Here is an 18,857-nt window from a genome sequence, read left to right as displayed (position 1 = left end):
TCATTATCCTAATAAAAGTGGTACGGAGAGCGAGCATTATAGGAGTATGATCTTGTTTTTTGGCCTGCAGATCACAGAATACACTCCATTACATAGAACGAATGTGCTTGGTGCTGCAGCCAAAAATAAAAATGACCCTTTGCTCTTTAATAAGCCACTTTTAGCTCCTACCCTATGAGAGGTATACGAGAGCCTCACGGACAGCCTTTTCTCTAGAATTTGCTGTGTTTATTGTGTACTGATGAGCAGAGGCAGCCTCCCGCCCACTTGCCAACCACAGCACTCCTTTTGCCAATCAATGCGCCCCAGGCAGGGCGCCGGATGATGACGTCAGAGCCGTCAGTGGATGGAGTCACAGCACCTCCGTCAGCTGCGCAGCTGAGCCTGCCCAGGAGCGGGCTGTGAGGGGATGAAGATCCTGAATGATCGTGTTCTGGGGTCCTGAGCTACCGGGGATTGCAGTAAGGAGGGATCCGCTGGGCCGCAGCTGTCCTCTGGGAGGAGCAGTCAGTGGGGGGCCTGAACCTGGTAATGACGGCTGTCCTGTCACTTGTTGGCTTCTCATGAATGTTGACTGTGCGCTGCCTGTGATGTGTTTATGCCCTCCATTACTCCTGGGCACCTTACAGATGTCTGGTGTTTAGTACATGATCCAGTGACGTCCATGGCAGCCAATCAGCTTCCAGTTTCAGCTTGTTCAGTCAAAATGAAAGCTAGAAGCTGATTGGTTGCCATGCACAGTCTCAGTAAATCCCCCATTGTATTGCAATGCTACTTATTGAGATATGCTTGTGTAAGATCAACCACTTGTTAGTGCGCACTTCTGTATAAGAAGGTTATTTACTTAAAGCAGAGGTCCGCCCCCCCCTGCAAGAACTAAAAGCCAGCAGCTACACATGCTTCAGACTTTTAATAATCGGACACTTACCTGTCCTGTAGTCCAGCGATGTCGGCATTGCAGCTGATGTTTCCATCAGCTGTCAGGTTCTGCCGCCACCATTGCGGGTTAAGGGAACCCGGTAGTGTATTCTTACAGCTTCACACAGGGAACCCTACTGCGCATGCGCAAGGCACCACTCCTTTCTCCTACTGGCCTGACAGTGTGGGAAGGAGGAGGGAGCTGAGCTGCTGGCTTAAAGCGGAGGTTCTGCCAAAAATATATTTTTTTAAAGCCAGCAGCTACAAATACTGCAGCTGCTGATTGCTAAAATATGGGCACTTACCTGTCCAGCGCACCCGCGATGTCAGCCGCCCGAGGCCGACCAATCGATTGTCCCTTGGCTGCACCCACCGCCATCCTCGGTGAGGGAATCGGGAAGTGAAGTGCTGCGGCTTCACTACCCAGTTCCCTACTGCGCATGTGCGAGTCGCGCCGCGCACCATCACTGGTCCCCGCTCTCTCCTGGGAACAGTGTGTTTCCCAGAAGACAGCCGGGGGTGTGGGTAGGGGCGTTACTGCTGCAGGAGTGTATTCACGGAAGTGGGTGCAAATACCTGTCTTGGATGGGTATCTGCACCCCCCCTCCCCCCTGAAAGGTGCCGAAAAGTGGAGGGTTTACGAAAAGCGGAAGTTTCATATTTGGGTGGAACTCCGCTTTCATTTGCCGCGGCCCAGTCTCCTGGAAGAGGGGACATAATACCTGTCAAAGAGGTCACGGCTCACCACCAAAAGGTGCAAAATGTGGCACCGGAGGGGGACGACAACATATGAGCGCAAGTTCCACTTTTGGGTGGAAGTCCGCTTTATTCTCCCCTTCAGTCCCTTTATGGGCGACACACAAAGGTGCCACTTCCTGCTGCTTTGCTCATACTGTGAGCCTACTTCCCTGTATAGTGCTGTGCTCAGCATGGATCATGTCTGCCTGTATTCCCACACACAATAACATGATCTATAACTGCCACATTTATTTGTTGAACTCCTGTTCTAGAGGAACTAAACCCACAGCGGTAATATCAGTCTGTATATATGCAGTAAAGCATGCTTTTTATACTCACTGTGGAACCTAAGGGGTTAATCCGCCACATTGTGTAAAATGGCTGTTTGATCCTGTCTTCTCCCACTGTCCCCAATCAATCTGCTGATAGAGCAGAGCCTTAGGGACCATCTGCACATGCTCAGTTTAGTGTGTGTTGCTAGACATGTTTTTTTATTGGAAGGGTGCATGTGATCAGCACTGTCCACACAGAGGGTCAAGGGTCGTACAGCCTTTATAGGACAGTCAGAGCAGAATGAAAACTTCTCCTACAAGCTTTAACCAGACACTGATAGAAATCACAAGGCTGCTGATGAGAAAGGGTATTTAGCAGTTTATATTTACTAAAATATTTGTGTTTCCATGTTCTGAGAGCAGATAAAGTGAATGCAGGGTCCTGGGTTTAGTAATACATTTTCCAAAAGGGTTCCGTTCAAAGCATGCCATGTGTGATAACTGTCACAGGTGCTTGGGATCTCAAGAGAACCGTCAAGCCAGCAAATGGCAGCTTCCTTGTCTGTAAAGGATAGAAGGGTTTAATAAAATCTACAGTCCAGGAGTGACTTCTGCTGGATGGAGGAGGCCATGCAGGATTTATGTGAGTGTTGGCTGCCAGGATAGTGTCAAAGCGGCAGATAACAATGACTTGGTACGTGATTTCTCTGATATTGTGTCTAGATTTCTCCATATAATAAAGTATCTGCATGTTTGCTGCATCTATCCTTAGAAAAGCCTCTTCTTCCTCAGCTTTTCTCAATAAAAACATACTTTAAGGCCTCATTTATTGCATTCCCCATCCTCGCCTGAGCAGATTCTTCAATCAGCTTCAGGTACAGGGGCCAGAATCTCTAGGAAGTGAAGCCTGTTTCCTACTGCGCATGCTCGAGTTGCTCTGTGCCTTGTGAATGGTCCCATGGTCTTTTGCGACCTGTGATTTGTCCCAGAAGACTGCAGGGAAGAGAGGGGGAGGTCTGAACTTTGGGCTCAATGGCACCTCCCTTGTGTGGTGCAATCTGGGGCTGAAACATCTAATCAACATAATTGATATTAAAAATAGTTGTCAACAATTTTCATCATCAATTAGTTGGTCAGCCGATTAGTTGGCCTGCATACCGAATGCATTATTTTTTTACATGTCAGTATGCAAAGTGTACTGATCTGTGTATACTGACATGGATGGATGGTGTATACATATCAGTGTATATACACAACTCAGTACACCATCCATACATGTCAGTAAGTGCCTGAGACCTTGTGAATGTGTGAGGAGCAATGCCTCATGGGACATGTAGTCCTGGGCAGGAGAAGGACGTGATTTTAAAGGCAGAAGGTTTTTTTAGGGTAAAAGACCACCTGTGACCAGCTTCCCCTCCCCTGTATTCTTGATTTCAACCCAGCGTTGTGCCCAGGAGCAGCAGCATCCATCTCCCTCCCTCCATTTACAATCACTTTTAAATGCACTTTCACACTAAGGCGTTTGGGGCTTTGACGGTAAAGCACCACTGTTTTCTGTCAATTTTAGCAACGATTTTCGGTTGCTAGCGGGCACTTTTAACCCCATTGGCGGCCGAAAAAGGGTTTAAACCGCCGCTGCCAAAGCGGTTTGCAGGCGCTTTGGCGGCGCTGCCCATTGATTTCACTGGGATGGGATGCTTTAGAAGTGGCGTATGCTTGCAGGACTTTTTTTTTTTTTTTTTTTTTTTAACGTCCCGCAAACGCACTGCTCCAGCTCCAGTGTGAGGCGCCTTACAGGTGCTATTTTTAGCGCTATAGCGCCTTTAAAGCGCCTCAGTGTAAAAGTGGCCTAAAGGCTTTTTGTAGGGAAGATCAGCATCTGAACCCAGAGGAGCTAAAGGCAGATAGACTGGAGGTTAAAATAAAGCATAAGGCCGTGTACACACCAGAAAACATGTACGATGAAACCGGTCCGCCAGACCGTTTTCACCGTACATGTCTGCCCGGGGCTTTCTGTACGATGGCTGTACTAACCATCGTACAGAAAGCTGCGCGTAAACAATACGCGGGGCGTGTCCGCGGTGTCGCCGCGTCGATGACGCGGTGTCGCCGCGACAATGAAGCGGCGACGTGGGCGGGCCTGCCAGTTAAATGCTTCCACGCATGCGTCAAAGTCATTCGACGCATGCGAGGGATGGCGGGCGCTCGGACATGTACGGTAGGTCTGTACAGACGACCGAACATGTCCGAGCGGGCAGGATTCCAGCGGACTGTTTTAAAACAAGTCCAGGAATATTTGTCCGCTGGGAAAAGGCCCGGCGGGCAAATGTTTGCTGGAATCCTGCACGCTCGGGCCTACACACGACCAAACATGTCTGCTGAAACTGGTCCGCAGACCAGTTTCAGCAGACATGTTTGGTCGTCTGTACGGGGCCTTACAATTACATTTAAAGTGCTATCAAAGGGGTTGTAAAGGTTTGTTTTGTATTTTATAAATAGGTTCCTTTAACCACTTCCCACCCGGCCTGCAGGATTTCATGCCGCGCGCGCCCGTGGGGCCCCGCATCGCGGCGATCGGTGATGCGGGGTGTCAGTCTGACACCCTGCATCTCCGATCTCGGCAAAGAGCCTCCGGCGGAGACTCTTTACCACGTGATCAGCCGTGTCCAATCACGGCTGATCACGATGTAAACAGGAAGAGCCGTCGATGGCTCTTCCTCACTCGCGTCTGACAGACGCGAGTAGAGGAGAGCCGATCGGCGGCTCTCCTGACAGCCCCCCCTCGGATCGCCACACTGGACCGCCAGGGATGCCCACCCTGGATCACCAGGGTGGGCAAAAAAAAAAAAAGCCTGCAAAAAAAAAAAAAAGCCTGAAAAAAAAAAAAAAAGCCTGCAAAAAAAAGAAGTCTAAAAAAGATGCCAATCAGTGCCCACAAATGGGCACTGACTGGCAACCTGGCACAATCAGTGCCGCCCCACAGTGTCCATCAGTGCCGCCCCACAGTGTCCATCAGTGCCACCCCAGTGTCCATCAGTGCCACCCCACAGTGCCCATCCATGCCCAGTGCCCACCTATCAGTGCCCATCTGTGCCACCCATAAGTATCCATCAGTGCCACCCATAATTGCCGCCTATGTGTGCCCATCAGTGCCGCCTGTGTGCCCATCAGTGCCGCCTATGTGTGCCCATCAGTGCCGCCTATGTGTGCCCATCAGTGCCGCCTATGAGTGCCCATCAGTGTCGCATACCAGCGGCGCCAATCAGTGCCACCTCATCTGTGCCCGTCAGTACTACCTCATCGATGCCCATTAGTGCCGCCATATCAGTGCCCGTAATTGAAAGAGAAAACTTATTTACAAAAAAAATAACAGAAAAAAATAAAAACGTATTTTTTTTCCAAATTTTCAGCCTTTTTTTAGTTGTTGCGCAAAAAAAAAATCGCAGAGGTGATAAAATACCACCAAAAGAAAGCTCTATTTGTGGGGGAAAAAGGACGCCAATTTTGTTTGGGTACAGCGTCGCACGACCGCGCAATTTCCATTCAAAGTGCGACAGTGCTGAAAGCTGAAAATTGGCTGAAAATTGGCTTGGGCGGGAAGCTGCGTAAGTGCCTGGTATGGAAGTGGTTAAGCTAGTGCATTGTTGGCTCACTTACCTTTTCCTTCGATTTCCCTTCTAAATGTTTTTTTTCTTTGTCTGAATTTCTCGCTTCCTGTTCCTCCTCAGTAAGCTTGCCCCCATCATCCGAGCTGTTCTGGCTGGGGGTTAGTCAGCCGCCAGAACAGCTTACCGAGGAGGAACAGGAAGTGAGAAGTTCAGACAAAGAAAAAAAAACATTTAGAAGGGAAATCGAAGAAAAACGTAAGTGAACCAACAATGCACTGGCTTAAAAGGAACCTATTTAGAAAATAAAAAACAAAAATTTACAACCCATTTAAAGCCTTGCTTAAAAAAAGCAAAAAAAAATTATAATATTTTATCTCCTGTTATCCTTGCCTGCTCTGTGCAGTGGTTTTGCACAGAGCAGCCCCGATCCTCTTCTATTCGGGTCCCAAGCTGGTGCTCCTGGCTCCTCTCTCCTGCCAAGTGCCCCCACAGCAAGCAGCTTGCTGTGGGGCCACCCAAGTAGGCGCGCTCATGAGCCATGGCTCTGTGTACCCATTCATCAATCTTGATTGGTCCACTGGCTGTGATTGACAGCTGCCAATTCAGAGTGTGAGTCCCTGTAGAGCAGTCCAAACTTTTTTCAAAGAGGGCCAGATTTGATGAAGTGACCATGTGTGAGGGCCGACCATTTTGCCTGACATTCTGTGAACCATTAAAATTCGGTCTAAGTGTGTTCCTCCGAGCACTAATACACTACCCAAGAAGAATTATTTTGCCTTTGTGGCTGTGTGTGGTGAAGAGATGAGCTCAGGCGTGTTATTTGGACATACCGTATTTATCGGTGTATAGCACGCACCTTCACTTTAAAAAAAATCTTACATTTTAAATAAAGAACTGTGAACCAAAATAAGGGTCACTGCCCATCAATACAGCCTCGCCCTGAATGCAGCACCCCCCTATTGCCCTGAATGCAGACTCACCATTGCAGCCTGATTCATGCCCATCTGCAGTATTGAAGGAGATGGGGAGGGACTGGACGAGCACCGACAGACATACAAGAGAAACTCCTGTTTTATCGGCGGCCTCTTTAATAGAAAGTTCCGCCTCCTGTGATGAACAGAACAGTCATCCAATGGAGACGGGACTTTCTTTTACAGAGGTCGCCTTGTAAACAGGAAATACTCCTGTATGCACGGTGCTCGTCCCGCCTCCTCCCCGGCAGCCAGCATGTTTTTCTTTTGTGGCCCCTGGCGCTTGGGGATTCGTTGGGGGACACAAAAGATATACATGGCAAAATGACCAGACGGGCCATCCGAAACCCACAATGCGGGCCGGACTTTGGACATGCCTGCCGTAGAGGCAAGGCTCTCATGGACATCGAGAGGCGACTCACAGTACAATAAAACCTTGGATTGTGAACATAATTCGTTCCAGAAACATGCTTGTAATCCAAAGCAATTGTATATCAAAGCGAATTTCCCCATAAGAAATAATGGAAACTCAGATGATTCGTTCCACAACCATTTATTCAGAAGTCCTTCAATTTATAGTCCATATAAAAAGATTATAGCAATGTGATAGGTTGTGTAACCATAAAATGTCAATCCACAAATGGCAGCCTACACAAGGGGATTAGAAGAAAAATCCAGCAGGGGCTACAGAGTATAAAAGAGAAGAGAGGCGCCTCTCAAGGGAAGCAATTTGAATACATTTAATGAAGGTACAACATTTAGCAACTTGCATGGTTGATGATTAAGAGGCACATCTAAGTAAGCAGGCATCCGGGGTAAAGCGATCCACATTGACCGTCCTCACCGCTGTCAGTCTGCAATCTTGACCAGGAAGACTACCCTGCAGTAGAGCGATCTGAAAGCGAGGCTTGAATCGCTTGTGGAGCACAGCGTGGAAGGGACAATGGCGGTGAGGAGGATGGTCTATAATATGGACAGCTTTACCCCGGATGCCTCCATACTTGGATGTGCCTCTTTTAATCATCAACCATGTGAGTTGCTAAATGTTGTACCTTCACTAAATGTAACCATATTGCTACACTTAGAGGAGCCTCTTTTATACTCAGTTGTGACATGACGCTACTTGTATTGTCTTGCAAAACGCACTCAAACCAACGTTTTTCTATATTAGGTGGGGGCTGCTGCAGCACAGGAGGTATTATTTACCTGCATGCCCCTCATGACCATGCCATTTTTACGATACGGTACTTCGTGGTTGTAGGAAGTTGTACACAAAATGTACCCCCCATGCATAGAGCTTTCTTTTGGTGGTATTTGATCACCACTGCGGTTTTTCTTTTTTGCGCTATAAGGGACAGTTTACACCAGGGTTTGACAAATTTGCTTGGAATCTAGGAGCCAGCTAAAAAAGTTAGGAGCCAGAAAACGCACCCCGTCCCGACGAGCTTGCGCGCAGAAGCGAACACATACGTGAGCAGCGCCCGCATATGTAAACGGTGTTCAAACCACACATGTGAGGTATCGCCGCGATTGGTAGAGCGAGAGCAATAATTCTAGCCCTAGCCCTCCTCTGTAACTCAAAACATGCAACCTGTAGATTTTTTTAAACGTCGCCTATGAAGATTTTAAAGGGTAAAAAGGGTAAATGTTTGTCGGCATTCCACGAGCGGACGCAATTTTGAAGCGTGACATGTTGGGTATCAATTTACTAGGCGTAACATTATCTTTCATAATATTAAAAAAAATGGGGATAACTTTACTGTTGTCTTATTTTTTTTTAATTAAAAAAAGTGCAATTTGTTCCCAAAAAAGTGCGCTTGTTAGACCGCTGCGCAAATACAGCGTGACAGAAAGTATTGAAATGATCGCCATTTTATTCTCTAGGGTGTTAGGATAAAAAATATATATAATGTTTGGGGGTTCTAATTAGAGGGAAGGAGATGGCAGTGAAAACAGTGAAAAATTACATTAGAATTGCTGTTTAACTTGTAATACCAACAGCCACCACTAGATGGCGCCAGCTTACACATCTGGTGGTAATAATTTTTTATTTATTTTTTTGCCCCCCTTCCAAGCCAAGTCGCCAGGACCCCATTTCTAGTCGCCATGGCGACCGGGATATGTCGAGCCCTGGTTTACACCATATGTAGTCCAGTGCATTTTTTTTTTCTGCATCAAAAGCACATGCAAAGTAGGTTATATGGTTTTCAATGGCATAATTTACACCAGTGCTTGCAGTTCCAGTCCTATAAAAAAAGTAGAACGTGCTGCATTTTTACTGTACTGGAACGCTGTAAAAACACACTGGAATACACATTTTCATATTTAAGGTTGAGGGGGGAAAAAAGGGGGCGGGGAAATGCACTGGAATGCCTCAAAAACGCATCAAACACACATGCAGAAAAGCTTCTGGAACACATTTGAACTTAATTTCTATGGTGTGAACTGACCCTAAACAAAAAAAGACTGACAATTAAAAAAAATATATATAGCTTTCTGCTATAAATCACATCCAATTAAAGAGGGTAAAAAAAGTAAAAAACGTCTAAATCAATTTAGGCCAATATGTATTCTAATACATATTTATGGTAAAAAAATAAATATCCCAATAAGTGTATATTGTAGGGCCAAAATAACGAATCAATTAATCGTCAATCGGGGTTAAAAAATAAATAAAATTATCCCTTTATGGTACAAAAAGAGCAAATTGCTACTGTAAATATTACTTTCACGGTCCCAAAGTAAAGAATGAACCCCTTACAGTAGCAACTATTTGCTCTTTTTGTACACATTTGTAAACATCTCGGGCCTGGGTCACACCTTTTTTGTTGCTTTTTGCTTTTTGCAGAAACACACTACAGTTCTTTTACATGGTTTCCTATGGGACACGTTCACATCCATGATTTTTTTCAGCTGCTGCGTATTTGGAAAGGGCAAAACGGTGGCATTTCGTTTTTTGGTTCAATATACTTCAATGGAGAAGCCGCAGAAAAGCATATAATGCGTTTTTGCAGCAATTTGTGTTTTTTAATCTTCCCAACAATAAATTGGGCAAAAAAAAAGTAAAAATGCAAATTGCAAAGTTATTAATCGATTAATCGAAACAATAATCGGCTATGCCTACTAGCTCATTATGCCCTTGTCTAGTGGCCAAAAAGTGGTATTTTTACAGAATCTCTCCATTTGTGAGCAGCTTTCCAATTTGCTTAAAACTAATGAAAGCAGGACAGTGGGTAAAGCCAATAAATCATTACTTGATACAAATCACTATAACTTTTTTTAATGGCAAAAGAAGGTTGTCTTGCAATGTACCTTTTTTATTTTTATTTTTTTGTTGTTTATAAGCTACATCAGGTTACTATTGTTTGATGTATCAGCGAATAATTTTCGGCATAAACTAAACAAAATAGAAGTTACAAGCCAATAGTGACCAGTGATAAGTAATTATGTGTATGTACTGCACTAAAAGTAAAATAATAATAAATAAGCACATCCAAAAGCAAGTGCAAATATAAATATAACATAAACTCAATACAATAAAAATTGCAAAAAAATAAAATATCAGTGCTGAATCAAACTGCAAATCCAAGTCCATGAATCAGTCTAAACTGTTGTAACGTCTGAGACTATGTGGATCCACAGAAAAGCCTCAACCTCTATTCCACTTTGGGCATTCTCTCACCTTAAATGCATGACCCCCATCACAAAGGTCATATGTAGCACTTACCCATGATGGGGGGAAATGGCAGATGAGTTAAATGCTGATAAACCATCAATCATTGAACTCCCCACTACAGATGTCCCCCACAGGTTTAAGCTCATCATCAAACCCAGGTTACTGGGATTAATATCCCTCTACAGACGTAGTGCTTGCTGTTGAATATTTTATTAAAATAAGATTTAAAGATACAGTAAATTCACCTTCTGCAGCCTGTTATATCCATATTTAGGGTGTAACCTACACCCTGATTTACTTAAAGGGGTGTTCCAGGCATTTTTAATATTTATTACAAGTCAGCAGCTACAAAAGGTGTAGCTGGTCGCTTTTAATAAACATACACTCGCCTGCTCCACGTTCCAGCGACGTGCCAGCCGAAGCTCTCCCCCTCTCCCCCCCCCCCCCCTCTCTGGCCGGCGTCCTCATTGTTACTGTGGGCATGAGTGCCCGGCCGTGACAGCTTTCGGCTTCACGGCCGGGCACTCACTGCGCATACGCGAGCGGCGCTGCGCTATCTAATTGGAAAGACGATCGCCTGGGACCTGTCGCGTGTCCCAGGCGATCGCCTACCGGGAGGGGCCGCCAAAAGGCGATATGATCGCCTTAGCAGCCCCTCGGCGGAAGGAGGAAGTGGGACAGGATGTCCCTCTCCTGCTGAAGCCCCCCCCCCCCCAAAAAAAAATTACATGCCAAATGTGGCATGTAAGGGGGTGAGGAGTGGTTTAAGCAGAAGTTCCACTTTTGGGTGGAACTCCGCTTTAAATCAGCAGACCCATCTCGATCAGTGGCACGCCTTCTCTGGCAATCTTCTCCCCATGTTGTATACTCCCTTTATCGTTGTCGTTTTGTTACACCTGTGTGTGAATTTGGGGCCACTGTTAGACATCCCGGGGCCCAGTCACATACTTGCAAACATACAGAGGAGGAGACAATTGCACAATGCGTACGTACATGACATGTCGCATGACAGTACAAACACGGACAGCTGTCGCACAACAGAACAAACAACGCAATTCTGTTTGTGCAATTTTTATCAAGATTTGTCACGCAAAAATTGCGCCACAATTTGGGTGCCATTGAAAGTAATGAAGATCGCACGCACGCCCCACGTTCTTGCTGAGATTGGGAAAAGCAGCGATCCGGAACGCCGTGGTGTGAATGGGGTCTCTTCCTGACTCATGTTGCCTGTATGTATAACCTCTGATGGAAGTGGCTATTCTGTGATTCCCACACAAGTTCTGAATGATGTGCTATTCTAGTTCTGCTGCCTGCATATCGCAAGAGAAGATTTTTATGCCTGCATCTACATTGTGATGTGAATGTATGGTGCAATAAATTTATACTGCTTATGTCCATTGTGCACATGTCAAAAACTAGGCCAATCCAGCATCAGTGATGAGATCTGTTTGCTGGATTACTGATAAATCCTTCTGCAGTTGCATTTCTTAGATTTTGTTTTTGTCATGACTTAAAGTAGTTGTAAAAGCTTAAAGTAGAACTATAGGCAAAACTTTTTTTCCATGTTTTTGGATAGAGCAAGGGAGAGTTTATAGCCCCTGTTTGCTTCCTTTTTTGTTTTCCCACTGAAGAGATTCCCCCTTCACTTTCTGTCCCATAGCCAAATAGAAAGTGAGAGGCAATCCCTGCAAATTGGGGGAATTCCTTGGGGACCCCCAGATCACCAGAGCTAGTTTCCCCTTTCGAAGGTTTCCCCTCTCTTACTTTTCTAGGGACAACCCAGATTTTGTGGTTTCTTGTACTTTCACTTTTGATTAACTTTTCCTGATGAGTGGAGCTGACATGTTCCCTCATCGTTTTTTTTGCAGGTTCGCGGCGCTGTGAATGGCCGGTGCCGCGGTGACGTCACTCCCGTGCATTCGCACAGGAGTCGTCTTTCCAGCAAGGAGCTCTGATTTTTTTTTTTTTACGGCAGTATGCACTGCTGACCTCAGCGGCTGCATGCAGGGTGGATATGAATATCTCCTAAACTGTACAGGTTTAGGCAGGGCCGTCTTTCTGAGCAGGCAAGTCTGGGCACAGCGTTTACCTAGGGCCCTATCCAGGGCCGGCGCGCTACTACCTGCGGGAGTGTGTGTACGGTGTAGATGGAGGTGGAGAGAGAATGTATGCTGCCGGCCGGGGATCGCGTAGGGGCGCGGGGGAGGGAACTATGGCATGATGCAATACACTGACTAACAGATCCCTCCCCCGGCTCCCCCAGCTGCAGAGCTGTTCGGCGGGTTAGGGCTCTGATTGGTGCTGAGGAGCTGGCCCGCCTCCTTCATTGTCAATGGTCGGGACTCGTGAGGGGGTGTGGCCAGGCAAGGGGTGACCCTGTCGCTTGGGGGCGGAGCGTCCGGCCTCAGGGATGATCGCACGGTCCTTCAGGGCAGAGCAACATGGAGGTAAAGAAAAAAAGCCTCTAAAAATGCTGTTGTTTTTTTTTTTTTTTTTCTATGCAGCCACTGAACTGAGAGAAATTGGGTTGAAAATTGCTCTGCTCGATTTTCTTACACTCAGGACAGTGCTACAGAAAAAAACAGATACCATCTTAAGGCTTTGTCAACTTTATTACTTCTATCTTTAGACTTTTACATAGAAGTAAAAAAGTTCTGTTAGCTGACAAAGATCAAGATGGTATCTGGTTTTTCTTGTAGCACTGTCCTGAATGTAAGTTTTTCAACCCAATTTCTCCCAGTCCTCTGCCTGCTGCCGCCCAGTCCTCTGCCTGCTGCCGCCCAGTCCTCTGCCTGCTGCCGCCCAGTCCTCTGCCTGCTGCCGCCCAGTCCTCTGCCTGCTGCCGCCCAGTCCTCTGCCTGCTGCCGCCCAGTCCTCTGCCTGCTGCCGCCCAGTCCTCTGCCTGCTGCCGCCCAGTCCTCTGCCTGCTGCCGCCCAGTCCTCTGCCTGCTGCCGCCCAGTCCTCTGCCTGCTGCCGCCCAGTCCTCTGCCTGCTGCCGCCCAGTCCTCTGCCTGCTGCCGCCCAGTCCCCCTGCCCTGCAGTCACCCAGGCCTCTGCTGATCCCCAGTCTCTTGCTGTCACCCAGTCTCCTGCTGTCACCCAGTCTCCTGCTGTCACCCAGTCTCCTGCTGTCACCCAGTCTCCTGCTGTCACCCAGTCTCCTGCTGTCACCCAGTCCCTCTGCTGTCACCCAGTCCCTCTGCTGTCACCCAGTCCCTCTGCTGTCACCCAGTCCCTCTGCTGTCACCCAGTCCCTCTACTGTCACCCAGTCCTCTAAAAAATAAAAATACATTTCAAAAGTTGGCAACTATGCTCACTGTGCATAGCAGTTCAATGAGGGGGCAACAAACATCACAGGGGGGTATAGACTATTTTGCTGCCTCTATACCATACAGATATTATATTTTAGAGGTACAGAAGTTTTTTTTTTTGGGGGGGGGGGGGGGTGCAAGAAAAATTTGTTTGCTTCTAGCTATACTTTAAGGTTTTTTACCTTGTGATTTGTAAAAGATCAAATTGTAAAACAACCCATTCAGTTTAAAATAGAAATGAAAGGCAACACATCTTTGTATAGATCGGGGAAAAAAAAGCACTATGAATACACCCCCCCCCATATGAGGCAGGGGGGAGGAAGAGAGAAGCGGCAGCACACTGAGCTTCCCACTAAATGTCTGTACTTTGGGGGGGAAGGGGCGTGTCAGGACAAGTCTGGCCATTGAAAAGGAGCATGCTGAGTTCCCAGCACAGCTGGAGAACTAACCACGCTGTACTCTCATGCTTAGTGTGGTCAGTTTTTAATAGAAAAGCAGCGGGACTGTCAGGGATTTCACAAGATACTCTCTCATACAAGTACGTGCTACAGCAGCCACTTATCAGGAATATGACGTGTTGGGGTAGAAAACGCTTTAATGCATTCTCTGCATTAAGGTAAAAAAAATTGTGTGTGTTAATAGATACAAACGGCAGGATTGAGCCTGCATTAGGCCACTCAGGGAAGAGAGGAGCCATTGCATAGAACAGGTAAGTATAGCTTGTTTGCAAAGTTATATATTTTTTTCTTTTCTTTTCTTTTTTTTTTATAATCAATTAAAATCTACCAAAATCCAGCAATTCTCTATTGTCACCTTCTGAACACTATAAGCAACATTTGTGCACATTTTATGTAAGGTTGCCTTCCAGTACATTGAATTTCACAGAATGTAATAAATGCTGGGGATTTTTTTTTTCTTACAGGCTAAGGGTGGCCATAGACAATGGGATGTAATGCAGAAGACACCTGCCTGAGAGCTACTGCTATGTACCTTGCAACTTTGCCAAAAGACAAAGCATGCGTGGCAGTTTTACTTCATAGAGGTACAGACTGTTCCATCACACAGAGAACATGCTGAGAAATATCCATACTTGAGTATCAAAATCAAAGACCCAGTGCTAGGAGCGCTTAACGCAAGTTTTGAGGTAAGTTTAATGACTAAATTAAATAAAAAATGTCCCCTGTTCTCGTTCCCTGACCCATACCTATAACCTAGCCATCCAGCTGATCCTATAAGACGGTGCTTCTTCCCCCTTTTTCTTTTTTTTTTTATAGTAATTTAGAGGGTGTACAAACTTACAATCTGTTCATGTCTCTGCACTGCAGCACGTTGTGCAACTGTGCCATCTGATGCGCTGTGAAGACATGCAGCAGCCATCATTGCACATCACACCAGTGCTGACTGGCGTTGATCAGATGCAGAAAAAAAAGGGTGTGCCCAACACGTGGCTCACCAAATTTTTGCATGTATCCTATGTGCTGGGCTGTGTCCACCACTTGCTGGGCACCAGAGCGTCAGTGGGGTGCCAGTCACTGAAACACTCTGTGGTCAGCACTGAAGGACTACAAAAAAAGACCCAGCCTCGGGTAGAGAGAAAGCGGCGTAACATGTGATCACTAATGCTGGGGCTTAGCCCCCCTAAGCCCCACTGCCACTTACTACCAATGAAGAGGGGAGCAAGACCACAATTTTCAACCGTTGAGGTGCATTAAAGTGACTGTAAAGTCTCATTTGTTTTTATAGAAAAGGGGGGGGGGAGTTATACTTGCCTGCCCTGCGCAGTGGTTTTGCACAGAGCCCCCGGATCCTCCTCTTCTCTGGTGCCTCTTCGGCGTTCCTGGTCCCTCCCTCCTGTTCATTGCCCCCAAAGCAAGCAGCTTGCTATGGGGGCAGCTGAGCTGGAGCTCCCTGTGTCCATTCAGACATGAAGCTGCAGTTTGGCCCTGCCCCTTCTATCTCCTGATTGGCTAATGGACTTTGACATCAGCAAAGGCCAATGGCACTTCTACTGTGTGTTAGCCAATCAGGAGGAAGAGTCCCTGACGACTGAGACACTCGTGGACATCACTGGTCAGGGGTGGGGCTCCAGTAAGTATTAGGGGGGGCTGTACACACAAGGCATTTTATCCTAACCACTTCTGGACCGCCCATTGTGAATATACGTCACTACTATGAGTACCTTGAGTAAGCGTAGATGATCCATGTAGCATTTACTTCCTGGAATCCATCTGCCCCTAGCTCATGCATGCAGGAAGATTTGCTTAGCTGAGAAAGCTCTTTTTCCAAATAATAAATAAAATGCCCATTGAGACTCCTTGGATGTATAACATGATTTAGATCAGAATCCAGGAAGTAACTGAAGAAATGTAAAAAAAAAAAAAAATTTAAAACAAGTAAATTTGACATGCCTTCCTATCGGTTTACTGAAGGTAGGATTAAAAATGGATCATGTTGTGTGAGAGTAAAGTTCAGCTTTAACTAGCTTACATTGTTCTAGCTTTATTTCGAAAGGCCATTGGGGGCTTAACAACTCACCTGGTGAAAGTTTATAAATAAGCAGTGTTTTGTCATACGCTCCTGTAGTTAGTATATCTGATATATGGCTTTTAACTGTCTGGATTATGAGTAAAAAATGTACTGTATTGGCAATAACACTCACTTTTTCGCCCTGCAAATCGGTTGCAAATGGTGTGTGCATGTTATATGCAGATACTGCAAATTGGGCTGCCTCAGAGAGAACGGGGAGGGGGGCGAGACGAGCGTGGTGAGATTACATACAGCGAGAATCTCCGGTTTCCTCAGCGGCCTTTATAATAGGAAGTCCCGTCTCCTGGGCTGGCATTGGACCGATGTTCTGTCTATCATAGAAGCCGCTCCAGGAGGTGGGACTTTGTATTAAAGAGGCCGCAGAGTAAACGGGAGATTTTCGCTGTATGTAATCTGATGGCGCTCACCCCCCCCCCCCCCCTGAGATGGGCATTGATCAGGCTGCATTCATGGCAATGGGGAGGTTGCAGATGGGCACTGCTCAAGCTGCATTGATGGGCAATGGTGAGGCTGCAGATGGGCACTGATCAAGCTGCATTGATGGGCAATGGTGAGGCTGCAGATGGGCACTGATCAAGCTGCATTGATGGGCAATGGTGAGGCTGCAGATGGGCACTGATCAAGCTGCATTGATGGGCACTGACCCTTATTTTGCTTTAAAGTTCTTTTATTTAAAATAAAAAATCCTGAAACTCCCCTCTTAAAATGAAAAATGTGTTATATGCTGATAAATACGGTAATTGTATTAATAATTTATTGGTTAGTACACATACACTAAATATATGAATAAGGCTGCTTCAGAAACCTCTGCAGGGTCTCCTGCAATACCAGGATGTTCAGATTCTTCTGGGCGTAACGCAGCCTTTTTCAACCAGGGCACTCCTCAAGGGTTCCATGGCAAAATTATAAAAAATTGCCCAACAATTGTATACAAGACTGTGAGTGGATGAAGGCTGCCTTTTTAGTTACACTAAATCGTAGGTTTTCATTGTGCACCATTACAACCTTCTAGCTGCTGGCATCCTAGCACCCAATGGCATCATCAGTTGATAAGGAGGATATCAGTCACCTGCATATCATCCTTGTTTGATGCTCCCTTACCCCTCTCCATCAGCGGTGGGGTCACATTAGCTGAGGGAAAAGAGAAACATTGGAATACTAGTCGGTACCAGTTTGCAAAAGTATATTTGCTTTGGCAGAATAAATCTCCTCTAACATTGGGTGACCTACTTGGACTTGTGGATGTTGCTGCATTATGTAAAACTATATTATAATACTGTAGCTTTCACATTTTAGAATGGAGTACCTTAAAGGGGTGGTTCCCCTAAAAATAAACTTTTGACATTGCATTTGCTACATTAATTACAATTAGAATCGGCTGGTTTTATTGAAAAAATACCTCCGTACGTAGCGTTTGCTATATTCGTTCCCACCGCCACTTCCGGGTACGATGCTGGCGGTGGGCGTTCCTAATTGATGGACAGGCATCCGACCGACGCATCCATCGCGTCACGAGATGCCGAAAGAAGCCGGTGCGCATGCGCCGTATAGAGCCGCACCGACGTTCGGCTTCTTTCGGCATCTTGTGACGCGATGGATGCGTCGGTCGGATGCCTGTCCATCAATTAGGAACGCCCACCGCCAGCATCGTACCCGGAAGTGGCGGTGGGAACGAATATAGCAAACGCTACGTACGGAGGTATTTTTTCAATAAAACCAGCCGATTCTAATTGTAATTAATGTAGCAAATGCAATGTCAAAAGTTTATTTTTAGGGGAACCACCGCTTTAATATTGTCCATGATTTTTAAAAGATGCCTTGACTGAAAAAACGATATAGAAATATAAACATTGGCTTAAAGCATGCGTGCTCTACCTGTGGCCCTCCAGCTGTTGCAGAACTACAACTTCCATGAGGCACTGCAAGGTTGACGGGTTCAAGCATGACTCCCAAAAGCAGAGGTATGATGGGACTTGTAGTTACGTAAAAAGCTAGGGAACTGCAGGTTGAGCAGCACCCATGATTTAAAGGATAAGTTCACTGGTGCAATGCTTGTCTCTTGCAGACCTTTTAGGCCCCGTACAGACTAGCGGACAGTGTGCTCGGAGATTTTGGTCTGATACTGGCTGTACACACCATCAAACCGAAATCCGCACGGACAGACAGCGCGGTGACGTTGACGCCGCCACGTCACCAAACCAGGAAGTAAAATACTTCCACGCAAGCGTCGAATCCATTCGACGCATGCGGTAGATATCTGTCCGCTGGTTAGGTGTACTAACCAGCGGAGATGTCCGCCGGACAGCTTTCCAGCGGACAGGTTTCTTAGCATGCTAAGAAACATTTGTCCGCTGGAAATCTGTCCGCTAGCCTGTACACACGATCGGATCTGTCCGCTGAAACCGGTCGGCGGACCAGTTTCAGCGGACATGTCCGGTCCTGTTTGTACGAGGCCTTAGTGGATCTGTGTGCCCATACATCCCTCCCAGGCAAGCAGATACACTGACAGGAAGAATCAATGTGCTCCAAAGCGCCATGGTAGCTCTTTGAGAACTACAAGCCGGCATCTGCAAAGGATGTTGGTACTTGTAGTTCATTCATTCACAGAATGCTGCAGCATTAGTTACACGTTCCACCCTAAAAACAGCTGGAACATGTAACCTGTTCCCAAAGGTGAACTTATCTTTTAACAATGTGGGCTCTATAGCTCTGGATCTGTTGCTCATTTTTGGTATACCAGTAAAACCTTGGATTGTGAGCATAATTCGTTGGGGAAACATGCCTATAATCCAAAGCACTTGTATATCAAAGCAA

The 18,857-nt window shown here is 46.3% G+C and overlaps 1 protein-coding gene across 2 annotated transcripts in view; it reads left to right on the top strand.

The window, feature by feature from the left end:
• The first annotated feature begins 314 nt into the window (after window positions 1-314).
• AKAP11 (A-kinase anchoring protein 11) overlaps window positions 315-18,857 on the top strand; it is a 98,959-nt gene continuing 80,416 nt past the window's right edge. For both annotated transcript variants that reach the window (XM_040341304.1, XM_040341303.1), the window contains exon 1: window positions 315-528. The gene's annotated coding sequence lies outside the window, so the exon portion shown is untranslated. The remainder of the gene's footprint in view (window positions 529-18,857) is intronic.

This window comes from Rana temporaria, chromosome 2 (assembly GCF_905171775.1).
Source record: "Rana temporaria chromosome 2, aRanTem1.1, whole genome shotgun sequence".
Classification (NCBI taxonomy): domain Eukaryota; kingdom Metazoa; phylum Chordata; class Amphibia; order Anura; family Ranidae; genus Rana; species Rana temporaria.
The sequence above is the reverse complement of the archived record's forward strand: the minus strand, read 5'-3'. Positions and strand labels throughout refer to the sequence as shown.